Genomic DNA, 14,371 nt, shown 5'->3' with positions numbered 1-14,371 from the left:
GATCCGGAGGTCAGAGGTCAAGGGACCCCTTTGAAAATGGCCATGCCAGTTTTCCTTGCCATGATTTAGCGTAAGTTTGGAGCGTTATTTATCCTCCTTCCTAACAAGCTAGTATTACATGGTCGGTACCGATGGATTCATTACATTTTCTAGTTTCATATGATACCAGTATCTTCACTCTATCTTTAAAAGCGCGCTGCAACCTCTGAAAAGATCGATTGCGTTATGCGTGAAAGAAATTAGTCGCATTCAAATTAATTTGCGTTAACGTGTTATCGCGTAAACTTTGACAGCCCTACTTGTTACATAACTGGTGTTAGCAAAGTCCTGAAGTTACACAACAAAACTACGGTAAAATAAGTGAACGTAGACTTTGTTTCACACATGGTATGCAAACATTGGTCTCCTGGGTGAAGGTCCTGTGTTTGTTTGACCCATCCAGTGTTTTTTGAGATACCCTCCTAATCACACATACAAACAAGCCAAACAAATAGCCTCAGGCAAGGAAAGAGACAGGTTCTCTAGATGGCTGGATGGTTATTGGATGCTGTAAGGCCAATCGTTGAACTATAAGCACTTAAGTAGGAATAGCAGTCACTTCATGGTGAAATGAAAGAGTAAGTTTCTGATGTGGTAGAGCACCTTGTTAGCTCACACTTAGTTCCAAGGTTTGTCCTTGAACCGATCATAGATTCCATAATATAAACCAACAGCAAACATTTGTATCTAGTGGAAATCCATTTATTTCCCTGAATGGGATGTCTCATCTGATACCAGAGCCTCCTGTTTTATGTCGTCCTCAGTGTAAGGGACCAGTTTAGATTCAGGCTTTTGAAAAACAACAACAGCAGGCCTCATGGAGACAAAGACTGAAACACAAACACAGATACAACCAGTTAAAGACATAATATCATCTGTCCAAAATTATTAGCAACGCCTCTTTCTCTTTTCAGTTTAGTGTGAAAGCAACGTGGAAAGAATTCAGGTGAGACATTCGTTTGTGAAACACATGTTTAGATAAATGTGCACTTAGCCTTTTTACACATTGTAGTGAGCTATCTGGATGCACAGCAACCTGCACTTACTCTCAGGATAGCAAATGTTTTTTTAGGGCTGTCAAAGTTAACACGATAATAACGCATTAATGCTAGTTTGTTTAATGCCACTAATTTATTTTACGCAACTTGCAATGTGTAGGTTGTAGCGGGCTCAGTTGTAAAGCTAGAGTGAAGATACTGGTATCATATGAAACTAGAGTCAGCCTTGTTAGTCAGAAAGTATTGAGAGACAGACTGACGAAGTGTTGGCCTTGGCATTTTATTGGGATTTGTAGTCAGCAACAAAAACATAAAATATCACCAGCCTTAACCTTTATTAAGTTAATAATGTTTAATTAATACACTAAATGTGTCTACATCTGTGATGTAATGGTCAAGACTCATTTCCCCTTCTTCTACAAGTCTGATGTATTTCAATTATTTCAAACGCGTTAATGCAAATTCATTTTACACCACTCATTTCTTTAACGCATTAAGACAACTTGCGATTTTTAGGTTTTAGTGGACTCAGTTTAGCTCCAAACGCTCCAAACTTACACATAATTTTGGTGAAGAAAAACTTTCATGGCAATTTTCAAAGGGGTCCCTTGACCTCTGACCTCCAGATCAGTGAATGTAAATGGGTTCTATGGGTACCCACGAGTCTCCCGTTTACAGACATGCCCACTTTATGATAATCACATGCAGTTTGGGGCAAGTCATAGTCAAGTCAGCACACTGACACACTGACAGCTGTTGTTGCCTGTTGGGCTGCAGTTTGCCATGTTCTGATTGGAGCATATTGTTTTATGCTAAATGCAGTACCTGTGAGGGTTTCTGGACAATATCTGTCATCGTTTTGTGTTAAAAAACCAATACAAATGATAAATACAAAATAAATATAAGTACATTTAAATAAAGCAGCATATTTGCCTACTCCGATGTTAATAAAAGTATTATATACTTGACAAATCTTCCTTAAAGGTACATTTTGAACAGATAAAAAATATGTGATTAATTTGTGATCAATTGCAATTATATATTTTAATTGATTGACAGCCCTATTTGTTTTAACTTCACACAAAAGCTTCAAATATAAAAGAACAAAATGTAGATGATATCTCATATATCGATGATATATCATATGATATGATATAATCCCATGGTGGGTAAAATACAAGGTGATATCTACTACCATTCATCTATCATGCACTCAGGAAGACAAGGACAACACCCCCCCCAAAACAGCCTGTTGTCCCTCCTGCCCTCTGGTAGAAGATACAGGACCCCCAGGACTCACACCAGCAGACTGAGGAACAGTTTTTTCCCCCAGGCCATCAGACTTTTAAATAGATAATTCATACGCCACCTTTTTATACTGTTTATACTGTATATGTTCTTAATGTATATGTTCTTAATATTCCTGTATATATTCTTAATATGCCCTTGTACAAAGTATTTCCTTTTATAATTGTAATATAACTTATTATTTTTAATGGAGTTACCCAGCAAAAAGTATTTCACACGATTGTACCGGTATAACCAGCGTGACAATAAACATCTTGAGTCTTGAATCTTGAGGACCATTACGCTCAGTTTGGAAATGAGGTTTTGGTTCAAATTTAACCTAAACGTGAAACTACAAAGAAAAAACACCTGCTGTTAATTAGAAAAACAAGATCTTATTAACAAGGGAAATTATTCTGGGAAACAGAGCAGATGTGCTGATTGAGTCCCTAAATAAGAAACCTGAAACTACTTCACCCTCTGAAAATGAACTTCACAAGTGTGGCCTTATCGAGCACCCAACCTTGTGTAGAGCAGCATGTCGGCTGCATAAGAAATAGGCTACAAGCTGCAAAACACTTTTTTTTTCTTTCTTGTTCTGTACCTTTACCTTGACGATAAGTTCCCAAGTCGACTGCTCACATAAAAAATATATACTGTATATTTAAGACAATATATTTAATTGTCAATTGATGTGAAATGCTGAAAAGAAGATGGATATCAGGCAGGTTTTTTGATTATTTCAAAATGAAATGTCAGTCTGAGAGAAACCGATGAAAAACAACTTGTATGGGAGGATATTGCCATAAGGCTGAACATGTCAGACCATACCAATCAACAGAGCCAAATGGAAACATTTAATGTAACAAAAGAAAAGTTTCTAATTTGAAAGGTCCTTTACTAATTATTATTCCCAACTAATACAGTATGTTTTGTATTTTTTAGGAACCTAAACATTTTCCTCCTCCACATAGCCTCTTTTCATGAGGCTGTTTGGCTTTTGGCTGTGTGTCTTCTATGTGAGGGATGAAGTACAAACATAACCTTCTGTGCCACTGACTGCTCTTTAAATCTATTAAAGGATTTCTGAATGCTTTGGATGGATGGATGGACACAAATCATTCAAGCCTACAACACTCTGACCAACGAGGCCTCAAACCTGGGGACAAAAAAGGTCATTTGGCAGCGCAATCTAAAAAAGAGCCACTAATTAAACTGCTTGGTCAAGGTTAGGAAAAGATGTGGTCATGACTCAAAGAAAGCATCATTGACCACTGAGTCTCTCATTGTTGAGGGAGCTGCTTTGTTTGCTTGACCACCAAGCCCAACTGCCTCACTAAAATGCAACACACATTGATGTGTGTGTATAGGTCCTGTAGAGTTGCATCACTCGATGTGCATCAGGGGCGTATCATTTGGTAGGGACATATCTTACATAAGATATAAACATTTTGCAATCTGTAATGTTGAAATTGACGTATTCTGAACAGCTTCTCACAAAAGCTGATTGATTGGGCATTATCAGTGTTATCAGCCTCATAGATATGGGTTAGAAGGGTCTGCTACACCATACTGGTAGGATCAGAAGGCCGCTATCATATTCACATGGTTTATCACCAATATATCGAAGACAAGAAGACGACGGCGACCTCTAGTGGCCGTAATAATTATGACTGGAGCAAAGGAGGAAGTCCGGTGCAATACATTCTCACTCCCAACTCATCAAATACCGCTGGACAGTGCCCCTTGGCATTGGAGACCGACGCAGGGGGTACCCCTCTTGCTGTACTTTTGGACGGACCAGGGACAACATGTCAATATAGGCTCGTTACATGCATAGTGTGCTTTCAAAATAAACTTCTGTTTTAACAGGAAGTTAGGTTTAGGTAACACAACCACTTAGGTAGGGTTAGGAAACGGTTGTGGTTGACGTTAACTTCACTGACTAGCGACTCACGTGACTCACGAGACTGACGATACAAACAACTCACATGACTCAAAGGACTGACAATATTGATGAGTCACATGACTAAAGACTGAAGTGACAAAATAAGTCAACATTACTTTTAGTTTCACAAACAGGACACGGACACTGATGTCCTGTGTTTATTTGATGCATCCACCATCCCCCCTGCCCACCCTGAACGGACTCTCACGCTATTAACACTACGTTACAGCTCTGACCATCGAATAACGCTGCAGATGGCTTTATATTAGTTAGTTGAAAGCCCGGTTCGTCACATACTGTTGCTAAAGGGTGCCTCCGTGCGTTGGTTTCTGATACCGAGGGGCACTTACCAAACGGCGGTATTTGATGAGTTAGGAGTGAGACCGGATTGTCAGTTGATGTAGTATAAAGAGTGACAAAGTCCACGTAGGGAGGAGGTTGGTGTGGATGGTTGGGATAAACAAACACAGGACTTTCACCCAGGAGACTGCAGTTCGTGTCCCTTTTGAAACCAAAATTCAACACGTTGACTTAACTTACATATGTAACTTAAGTTACGTAACCCAAACCACAATCTTTTCATTAACCTAACCAAGTACTTTTGTTATTGTTTTGTTTTGAATTCACAACATTAACCATGTTTCACAAGTTGTGGGTAGGTGCAGTTTGGCCCATCTGAGGCATTAGAATGGTCATGATTAAAACTGATAATGGCCATTTAATGGGATGATAACATACTCATTCCCAGGGCGTTAAATACAGAGGCTATGTCATGGCTGTAGGCATTCGGTCCCGCCGCAAACGGCACCCTTTCGCGCAGCATGAAACGCACCAGGCATTCCATTAACTATAATGTAAACCCATCCCAAGCAACAGTAAACGCTCAGGGAAAGTGCGGCGGGAGTGTGGCGACATAGTTTAAAGAGCGAAGGAGAAACACTGGGCGGGCGGAAGGGGAGGTGGATGGGCCCAACAAACACAAGGCTTTCATCCAGGAGACCGCTGCTCGTGTACTTTGCCTCATGTTACAATCAGCTGTTTGTTCGTGTCACGTGTTCACAACGTTCAGTGTCATTTTCACAGTACAAACGTAATAGTTTTAAGCCAAACCATGTGTTTCTTTCCCAAACCTAACTATAGTGGTTTTGATGCCAAGGGGCGTGACAAGGTGGTTGCTAACAAGTGGCTAAATGAGACTACTAAACGTCATCCCGCCGACTCGCATTTGAATCAACGACAGATGCTATAATTTATCTGGTGAAGAGAGCCTCCTTCAGACATAAAAAGCTATTATATATTTAAACACACTTGCAGATGATTAAATGCATTGCATGTACAATTTAATGAATGCGTAGGATCACATTTTCCATCCATCTATTGACGTCGTTCCTCAGTTCATGGGTATTCAGATCACCTGAAGTCCAGCCAGGAGACATTTGCCCTGCGTGGCCTTTCCCTGCCTGACCTTTCAGTGATTCATGCAGGGCCAGTTCCTCTGTGTTAACCTCCCAACACCTCTGACACAAGCTCCCCTCAGCTGTTGAGTTGCACACGTCCCCACATTACCAGCCAGATGTTGAGGCTAGAGGGGCTGGAACATTTTGCGGGCAGTGTGTAATTAATGTGTTTGACAGCACATTAAATCTAGACCACTAACAGGGTCTAACAGCTCTCTGAGGAATACATGCTCATGGTGCTCTTTGTGGCACAATGCTATACGTCACCTGCCAAGGATTGTCACACGGTTTCCGCACGCAAGTAATGTGTCCTCAACAGCTGCAACTCATTTTCAGGCATTTTCTTTTGTGTATGAGGCATTTACTTTGGATTTTTACATGAATGTGTTGCCAGCTAAATTGCATCTCAGCCAGAATAATGAACCTCATCACCCATTGTCATCGGCAAATTGAAAAAAAAAAAAAAAAACACAAATGGCTTAAGATAACTGATTAAACGACTTGTTTTAGTTCTTATAAGGTCTCTGTCAACAGTTGTACTGTAGGATTTATTCTACAGCCTTGTTGTGTCACTACGTAAAAATGAAAGCACTTATTTCTGGATGACAAGCATGTTTTTCTGCCTGTATATTTAAAGCATAATTCAAGATTAAAGCTGCAGTTGGCAACTTCGAGCAAATATGATAAAATGTATTCTTATAAAACGGTCACTATAGCCTGATAGTAGTGCATGAGACAGGTAATCTGAAAAAAATTAATAATTTGCATCTGTGTCTTCCTGTGCTCCATCGTATTTGCAAGATTTCACCATGCCCGAAGAAAACAACTATGGCTGTCAATCGATTACAATATTTAATCCCGATTAATCGCATGATTGTCCATAGTTAATCATGATTAATGGAAAATTAATAAAAACATTTTTAATGTGTTCAAAATGCACCTTAAAGGAAAATTTGTCAAGTATTTAATCCTCTTATCAACATGAGAGTGGACAAATATGATGCTTTATGAAAAATGTATGTATATATTTATTATTGTAAATCAGTTAACAACACAAAACAATGACAGATATTGATCCAGAAACCCTCACAGGTACTGCATTTAGCATAAAACAATATGCTCCAATCATAACATGGCAAACTGCAGCCCAACAGGCAACAACAGCTGTCAGTGTGTCAGTGTGCTGACTTGACTATGACTTGCCCCAAACTGCATGTGATTATCATAAAGTGGGCGTGTCTGTAAAGGGGAGACTTGTGGGTACCCAAAGAACCCATTTACATTCATATATCTGGAGGTCAGAGGTCAAGGGACCCCTTTGACATGACAGTTTCTCCTCGCTAAAATTGAGCGTAACTTTGGAGCGTTATTTAGCCTCCTTCACGACCAGCTAGTATAACATGGTTGATACCAATGGATCCATTTGGTTTTCCAGTTTTATATGATACCAGTATCTTCACTCTTCACACACAACCTGAAAGATCGATTAAGCACACGACAACCTGCGACAGTTCGATTGCGTTAGTGGCATTAAAACAAATTTGCGTTATTATTGCGTTACCTTTGACAGCCCTAATAACAACCAATCAGAGTTTTGTTTTCATGCAAAACCACCTGAAATGTTGGTAATAATGTTGTGAGTTGTGCACAGGAAAACTGTGCACACACACTACTTTAAACTGTGACTAAAGCAAACAACAGTTTGGGAAATCATTTTGCCATTTGTCTTCATTTTCTCTTGTAAAACTTGAATGTCTGTTCTGAACAGATCCAGAACAAATAACCACTAACCACTTTCAATATTTACATAAAACATTTTCTTCTGCTTCCCCATTTGACCGAGGAAACACAGTATCTGAATAATATAAGGCAGCAGGGTACATTTGGTCCATAAATGATGTCGTCCCCATCCATCATAGCCAGTCAGTAATAAATTAAAAACTTTACCACAGCTGTGGCGACTCTCTAGGTCACCAGTCATTGTCATTTTGAAACCACTGGAGTGTGACGATGAGATGAGTCATACTTCTTGTTCCTGTTCAAATTCAATCAGAGGTGTCTGGCTGAATACAGATGGCCCATGAGCAAACTAATCACCAAAGTGGTGCCTCTAACATGTGTAATGGGTTTCATCAAAGTCTGGTCATGCATGTGATTAACACATGAATTCTAAGACCGGATCTATTGTCCTCTCCCTGAGTTCAGATAACTGAAGAAATGGTGAATCACAAGCTCTCGTTAGATGACAATTGTGGGTCTCTTTTTGATGTATTTAAAGGACCAGTGTGTAACATTTAAGGGGATCTATTGGCAGAAATGGAATATAATATTAATAAGTATGTTTTCTTCAGTGTATAATCATCTGGAAATAAGAACCGTTGTGTTTCCGTCACCTTAGAATGAGCCGTTTATAGAGAGCGGGTCCAGAGTCTGCTGTTTCTACAGTAACCCAGGCAGCTTGGGCCAGAGTGGATAACGTTACTCGCTTCCGTCGCCGCCGCTCTCTCTCTCTCTCTCTCTCTCTCTTCAGCCAATTATACTGTTGTCAAGCTAATAAATATGTGTTTTCAGTCACTATAAGCCCCATATATATGGGTCAGTAGGGGCCTAAACCTAAATGACTTGTAGTTTTGTTACCTAAACCTAAATAAGTTGTAGTTTTGGTACCTAAATCTAAAGAACCTGTAGTTTTGGTACCTAAATCTATAGAACCTGTAGTTTTGGTACCTAAACCTAAAGAAGTTGTAGTTTTTTTGTCTAAATCTAACGAAGTCTTTTTGTTTGTGTTGAAAATGTGACGTTTCATCCAGTTTTACATGTTAGAAGCATAGGCACAGTTTGCGTTGGTTCAGGGGGCTCACTGAACCCCCTAGAAATGCATCTTATATTATTTTATAATAACGTAGAACTAATAATTTATTGTAATGATGAATAATATCAACCTTATTCTTCTTATTGACAGAATAAGTAATCAACAAGATAAGAAGATAGATTTGGGGTCTTTTTACTTCCTTATAGCCTAATAACATCGGACACTCTGTTAAATATGCACTTCTGTTACGCCATGTAAACAAACCACGTACCTATCAGCTGTGAGCTTCAGATCAGACTATAGACGTAACCATTTCTGATTTCTGATTGGTGAGTAGTACTTGAAAATACAGGTTTTATATTGTGATATTTACTGAAAATGATATACAATACAGCCAACAGTAGCCTCAGTAAACTTTCAGACGATCTCCCTCCAGCCAGCTGTCTCCTTATTTAGGTGTTTGAAGTGAAATGAGGAGATATCATATCAGATAACTCCTCATTTCAACTTCACCAATCAGCCGTTTCTCATCCGTTGCGACGCTTTCAAAGCGAGCAACAGAAATAAATGGAAACAGGGCGTCTGACAAACGTTCAGCTCAAAGCGGCGTCACACTGCGTAGCGCTTCGCCGCTCGCAGCCAGTTCAGGAGTCGGACATTCCAATAGAAAACAATGCAATCAAACTGATTTTGTCACCTATGCTTATGTGCACATCCCAATACATTAGACCTCTCTGTGTTGTACACATCACATTCCCTCTTGATTTTTTGTGTGAACCCCCAACCTTAATGTTCTAACTGCGCCTATGGTTAGAAGGTGTTGCTTTTAAGTTTCATTTTGACTTTTACAATGTAGAAGGTGTAGTAGGCCCCTAATGACCCACTTCTATGATGCTTATAGGTGCTCTTTTGCTTCACCACTCACTTCCCTCGTACACACACACTCTAAGTATTGACTCTGCTCCAAATGGCCTACGCTCTTGCAACAACTTGTTCCGGAAGTTTCCGCTGACATGTTCCTTCTTTCTACCTGCTGGTTTTTCTCCACCACCACCACCTCCTATTTAAAATCGTCATACATTAAATGAAGATGCTACACATTAATGGTCTGTAAACGCCTAAGTTTCTCTTGCTACTAAACAACAGAAATATGTCGCAACACAACATGACAGTGTATAAATAAAATAAGGCCCCTTTGTTGCTTTTAGTGTCCAGTTGGATTTGGCAGGCAGATGCAGGACTGTTTCACATCTGTGTCCAATAGTGCACTTCCTTTGAATAACAAGTACGCGCTCGCTTCCTGCCATACGTCTGACTGTTGATGGCAACTGTTGAAAGGACTTCCTCTTAATTATGGAAATCTCTTGGGACGCGGCATATTTGCACTGTCCTTTCAAACAGAGGCCAAGCCACTCTAACATCTGAAGATCCTTAAGTCATCTGTGAGGAGAGGCTGTGTCCCAGCATTGTGCAAATCAAGAGCAGTATAGGTATGCAATCGGTTGACCTTCTTCAAGCAGAGAAAGTTATTGTAGCATGTACTAAAAGAAAACTAAATGTTGTGCATCATTTAACCCTCTGAGACTAACAATAGACCCGTTTTTGTCTTTTTTAGGGGGGTTCAGGGGGTCTTTAGGGGAGATAGCAGGTCAACAGTAGATGTCTCATAGAAGTGGTGTACATCATCTGAGAGCTGGAACCTGAAGATTAATTTGAGATGCAGCTCAGCACTATATGTCACGATGTTCTAGTCATTAATCAGAAATAAACATGAATGAATGACTGAATTGATTAATTCATTCATTCATTCATTCATTATTTAAAATAAATTGTAAAATTGTATAAGGGGTTATTTTTTTTTATTTAAATACAGAACAATATTGTTTAGTAATAGAGAATACAACAGAAATCGTGAGATGTAAGGCGCACATCAAGGACTGTACAGTTTTTTACAGTATGTAAATGGAGACCTTTGTAACGCATCAGCATGAGGCAACATCTTACTCATATCGATTCCCTATAGCTACAGCACTCCCCTGAACTCAGTCTGTCCCCTGAGGGAAGAACACCATCTGTATGCATAGGAAATACTGTTCCATATGTATGACTCCAGTCAGAACTACTTGCATTCAACACTTTTTTTGTGGTAAAATATACATTTTTATTAAATTGTATAGCTACTATATAAGACCTTTATGTAAAATATAAACCATCTTATTTGCCTACTTTATAGTTTTACAGCCCTGTGTTGTATCTTTTTTTGTTTTGCATATTTACATCACTGCCGGTAGTGCTGTATATCTGTCTCACTTGTTTGGATTGTGTGTGTGTGTCTGTGTGTGTGTGTGTGTGTGTGTGTGTGTGTGTGTGTGTATATGACTTGCAGGCAGTGCTTAAACTGTCTAAAGTGATTGCAGAGTCTCATCTGTTGATTGGCAACTGTTACCACAGGTAGACTTCACTCTTATTTCAGCTCCCGGCGACCACACCAGCAACCCGTCAGCTCCGCTGTGATCCGGCCTGACAGAGTGTCTGTCACTTGTCTGAACATTATTGACAGCTTGAAGCCGTAGTTGTCAAACTAATGTTTTTGTGGATAGATATTTGGCAGTTCAATGCTGTCATTTTGGAACTTTGAGATTTTGACTCGTCAAACAGAGGTGTAAGTGATAACTTTAAATCAAGTGTTCCAGTGTCAGGGCCCTGCTATGCTGGCTCACTTGTCACTGCTTACGTGCCATCATTAATGCCATTAGTTACACCCATGTGTTTACTCCTATGACATTCAAAATGATGTGTAAAAAGTCTGTACTCTGTAAATGGGATAATTAGTAACATAATCTGTATTTATTTAGCGCTTTTCAGTGCATATGTTGCAAAGTAAAAGAAGAGAATACAAGGCAGTATAGACCAGCCCTCAGAAGACTGGCCCACCAGGAAAATCCCCGAGCTTCCCAATGGCCAGTCTGCCCCTGAGTTTCTGTGTGATGGGAAATACTGTAACTTTCAATAGTGACAAATGTAAATATAAATATAATTAAATTAAATTAAACAAATGCAACAAATACCTTAACAAATTGAATTTAAACTACTTATTAATTAAAATCATATATATATTAGGGCTGTCAAAGTAAACACCATAATACGTTAATGCAAATTTGTTTTAACGCCACTAATGTCTCTGCAATTTTTAGATTGCAGCGGCTCAGTTTTAAAGCTAGAGTAAAGATACTGGTAACAAACAAAACTAAAAAACCTCATGAATCCATTGGTACCATCCATGTGATAATCACAGTTTGTGACCCGGCCGCCATGTTGAGATCAGTTCAGCAAATACAAAGCATTGTCCACCAGCCGGAGCAAACGTTCTCATTTTACAGCTAAACAGTACAGTACAAGATGTTTTTCTGAAGACATCTGAGGAGAAAAATAGGCATTACAGTAACATAATATTGATTCATATTTCATCAGCGCTGCTAGTTTGACCGTTTGAATAGAGTTCGCGAGTGATTTTAAAGCCTGAAAACAGAGCCATGAGGAGGTGCAGAAGTCTAGCTTTCTCTCAGAACACTTGTATTACAACATGCCGAGAGGTTACCATGGAATTTTGCCCAATAATACCAAAAACATTCTGCCTCCTGCCACTTTAATACACCTTCCCATGAGGTCACATTCACACTAACTCATGAAACACTATTGCAGTAATATTTTGGGGCAGATTTGCTATCATGAGAGAGTAGACAGTGGCGAGCTGGCAGGGAATTAGGGGAGAGAAAGAAAGATGGAGATTGACTTGGATTGCCATTGGGGACACCTGCAATCATAGCATCAGTGCAAAACCTCCTAGGCCAGGACGCCCATATAACACTTACTTCTCTCCATACAATTGGTATTTTTATTTTTTGTTATAGTGGCAATTTTATGAATAAAGACTGAAAAAAACATGTGTGTTTGGTGTAGCCTCAGCGTGTTTCTCTTGTTCTTGGTGTATAGCTCACTCTGAAGCTAAATTCTAAGATGAAAAAGAAAGAAAATGGAGCTTTGACCTTGAACTTTGGTCATTCTTGGAAGCAGGAAAGAGGGGAACGCCTTACTGTCACAGGTCCCTGAGACTTGGGCATCACACAAATTTGGGGCTTGTCTTCTTTTTTCCCTAGTGTTGTCTCATCAGATAGATGTAGTACATAAGTTAATCGCTGAGTATTTGGTATTGTTAGATGGCAGTTTGTTCTTTGGGGAGTGGCAAACGTTTATTGTAGGCTAGGAAATAACACAAGTTTGTATGAAATCAAATGCAGGCCTAACTAGTCTGTATTTTAAGCCGTGTCATTTGTGACCTGAGATATTCCTTCCGTGGGCTGAGGTTGCCTCTCACTCTGGGATTAAGGGCACCACCAACAGCGAGGAGTCAGAAACTGCTTTGTCTAGATTGATGTCTCCAGTCTCCCTGAGATCCCATGTACACACGTAGGCAAAATTGTTGGTACCCTTCCGTTAAAGAAAGAAAAACCCACAATGGTCACTGAAATAACTTGAAACTGACAAAAGTAATATATAAAAAATGTAATTTACTGAAAATTAACTAATGAAAATCAGACATTGTTTTTGAATTTTGGTTCAACAGAATCATTTTAAAAAACAAACTAATGAAACTGGCCTGGACAAAAATGATGGTACCCCTAGAAAAGATTGAAAATAATGTGACCATAGGGACATATTAAACTAAGGTGTGTCCTGTAAATAGCATCACAGGTATCTTCAAACTTGTAATCAGTCAGTCTGCCTATTTAAAGGGTGAAAAGTAGTCACTGTGCTGTTTGGTATCATGGTGTGTACCACACTGAACATGGACCACAGAAAGCTAAGGAGAGAGTTGTCTCAGGAGATTAGAAAGAAAATTATAGACAAGCCTGTTAAAGGTAAAGGCTATAAGATCATCTCCAAGCAGCTTGATGTTCCTGTGACCACAGTTGCACATATTATTCAGAAGTTTAAGGTTCACGGGACTGTAGCCAACCTCCCTGGACGTAGCCGCAAGAGGAAAATTTATGACAAATTGAAGAGACGGATAATACGAATGGTAAGCAAAGAGCCCAGAACAACTTCCAAAGAGATTAGAGGTGAACTCCAAGGTCAAGGTACATCAGTGTCAGATCGCACCATCCGTCACTGTTTGAGCCAAAGTGGACTTAATGGAAGACGACCCAGGAGGACACCAAATCATAAAAAAGTAAGACTGGAATTTGCCAAAATGCATATTGACAAGCCACAAAGCTTCTGGGAGAATGTCCTTTGGACAGATGAGACAAAACTGGAGCTTTTTGGCAAGTCACATCAGCTCTATGTTCACAGACGCAAAAATGAAGCATACAAAGAAAAGAACACTGTACCTAATGTGAAACATGGAGGAGGCTAGTTTATGTTCTGGGGCTGCTTTGCTGCATCTGGCACAGGGTGTCTTGAATCTGTGCAGGGTGCAATGAAATCTCAAGACTATCAAGGCATTCTGGAGCGAAATGTGCTGCCCAGTGTCAGAAAGCTTGGTCTCAGTTGCAGGTCATGGGTCCTCAAACAGGATAATGACCCAAAACACAGCTAAAAACACCCAAGAATGGCTAAGAACAAAACATTGGACTATTCTGAAGTGGCCTTCTATGAGCCCTGATCTAAATCCTATTGAACATCTGTGGAAGGAGCTGAAACATGCAGTCTGGAGAAGGCATCCTTCAAACCTGAGACAGCTGGAGCAGTTTGCTCAAGAGGAGTGGGCCAACATACCTGTCGACAGGTGCAGAAGTCTCATTGAGAGTTACAGAAATCACTTGATTGC

At 39.7% G+C, this 14,371-nt stretch overlaps 1 long non-coding RNA gene across 1 annotated transcript in view; it reads left to right on the top strand.

Moving 5' to 3' along the window:
* Positions 1-848: 848 nt before the first annotated feature.
* Positions 849-14,371, top strand: part of LOC141782070 (uncharacterized) — a 40,223-nt gene continuing 26,700 nt past the window's right edge. Inside the window, exons 1-2 of the long non-coding RNA XR_012597028.1 lie at positions 849-985; positions 3,406-3,498. This is a non-coding gene — a long non-coding RNA (uncharacterized LOC141782070). The remainder of the gene's footprint in view (positions 986-3,405; positions 3,499-14,371) is intronic.

Source organism: Sebastes fasciatus, chromosome 14 (genome assembly GCF_043250625.1).
Source record: "Sebastes fasciatus isolate fSebFas1 chromosome 14, fSebFas1.pri, whole genome shotgun sequence".
Taxonomy (NCBI): Eukaryota; Metazoa; Chordata; class Actinopteri; order Perciformes; family Sebastidae; genus Sebastes; species Sebastes fasciatus.
This window is presented reverse-complemented; position numbering and strand designations above follow the sequence as displayed.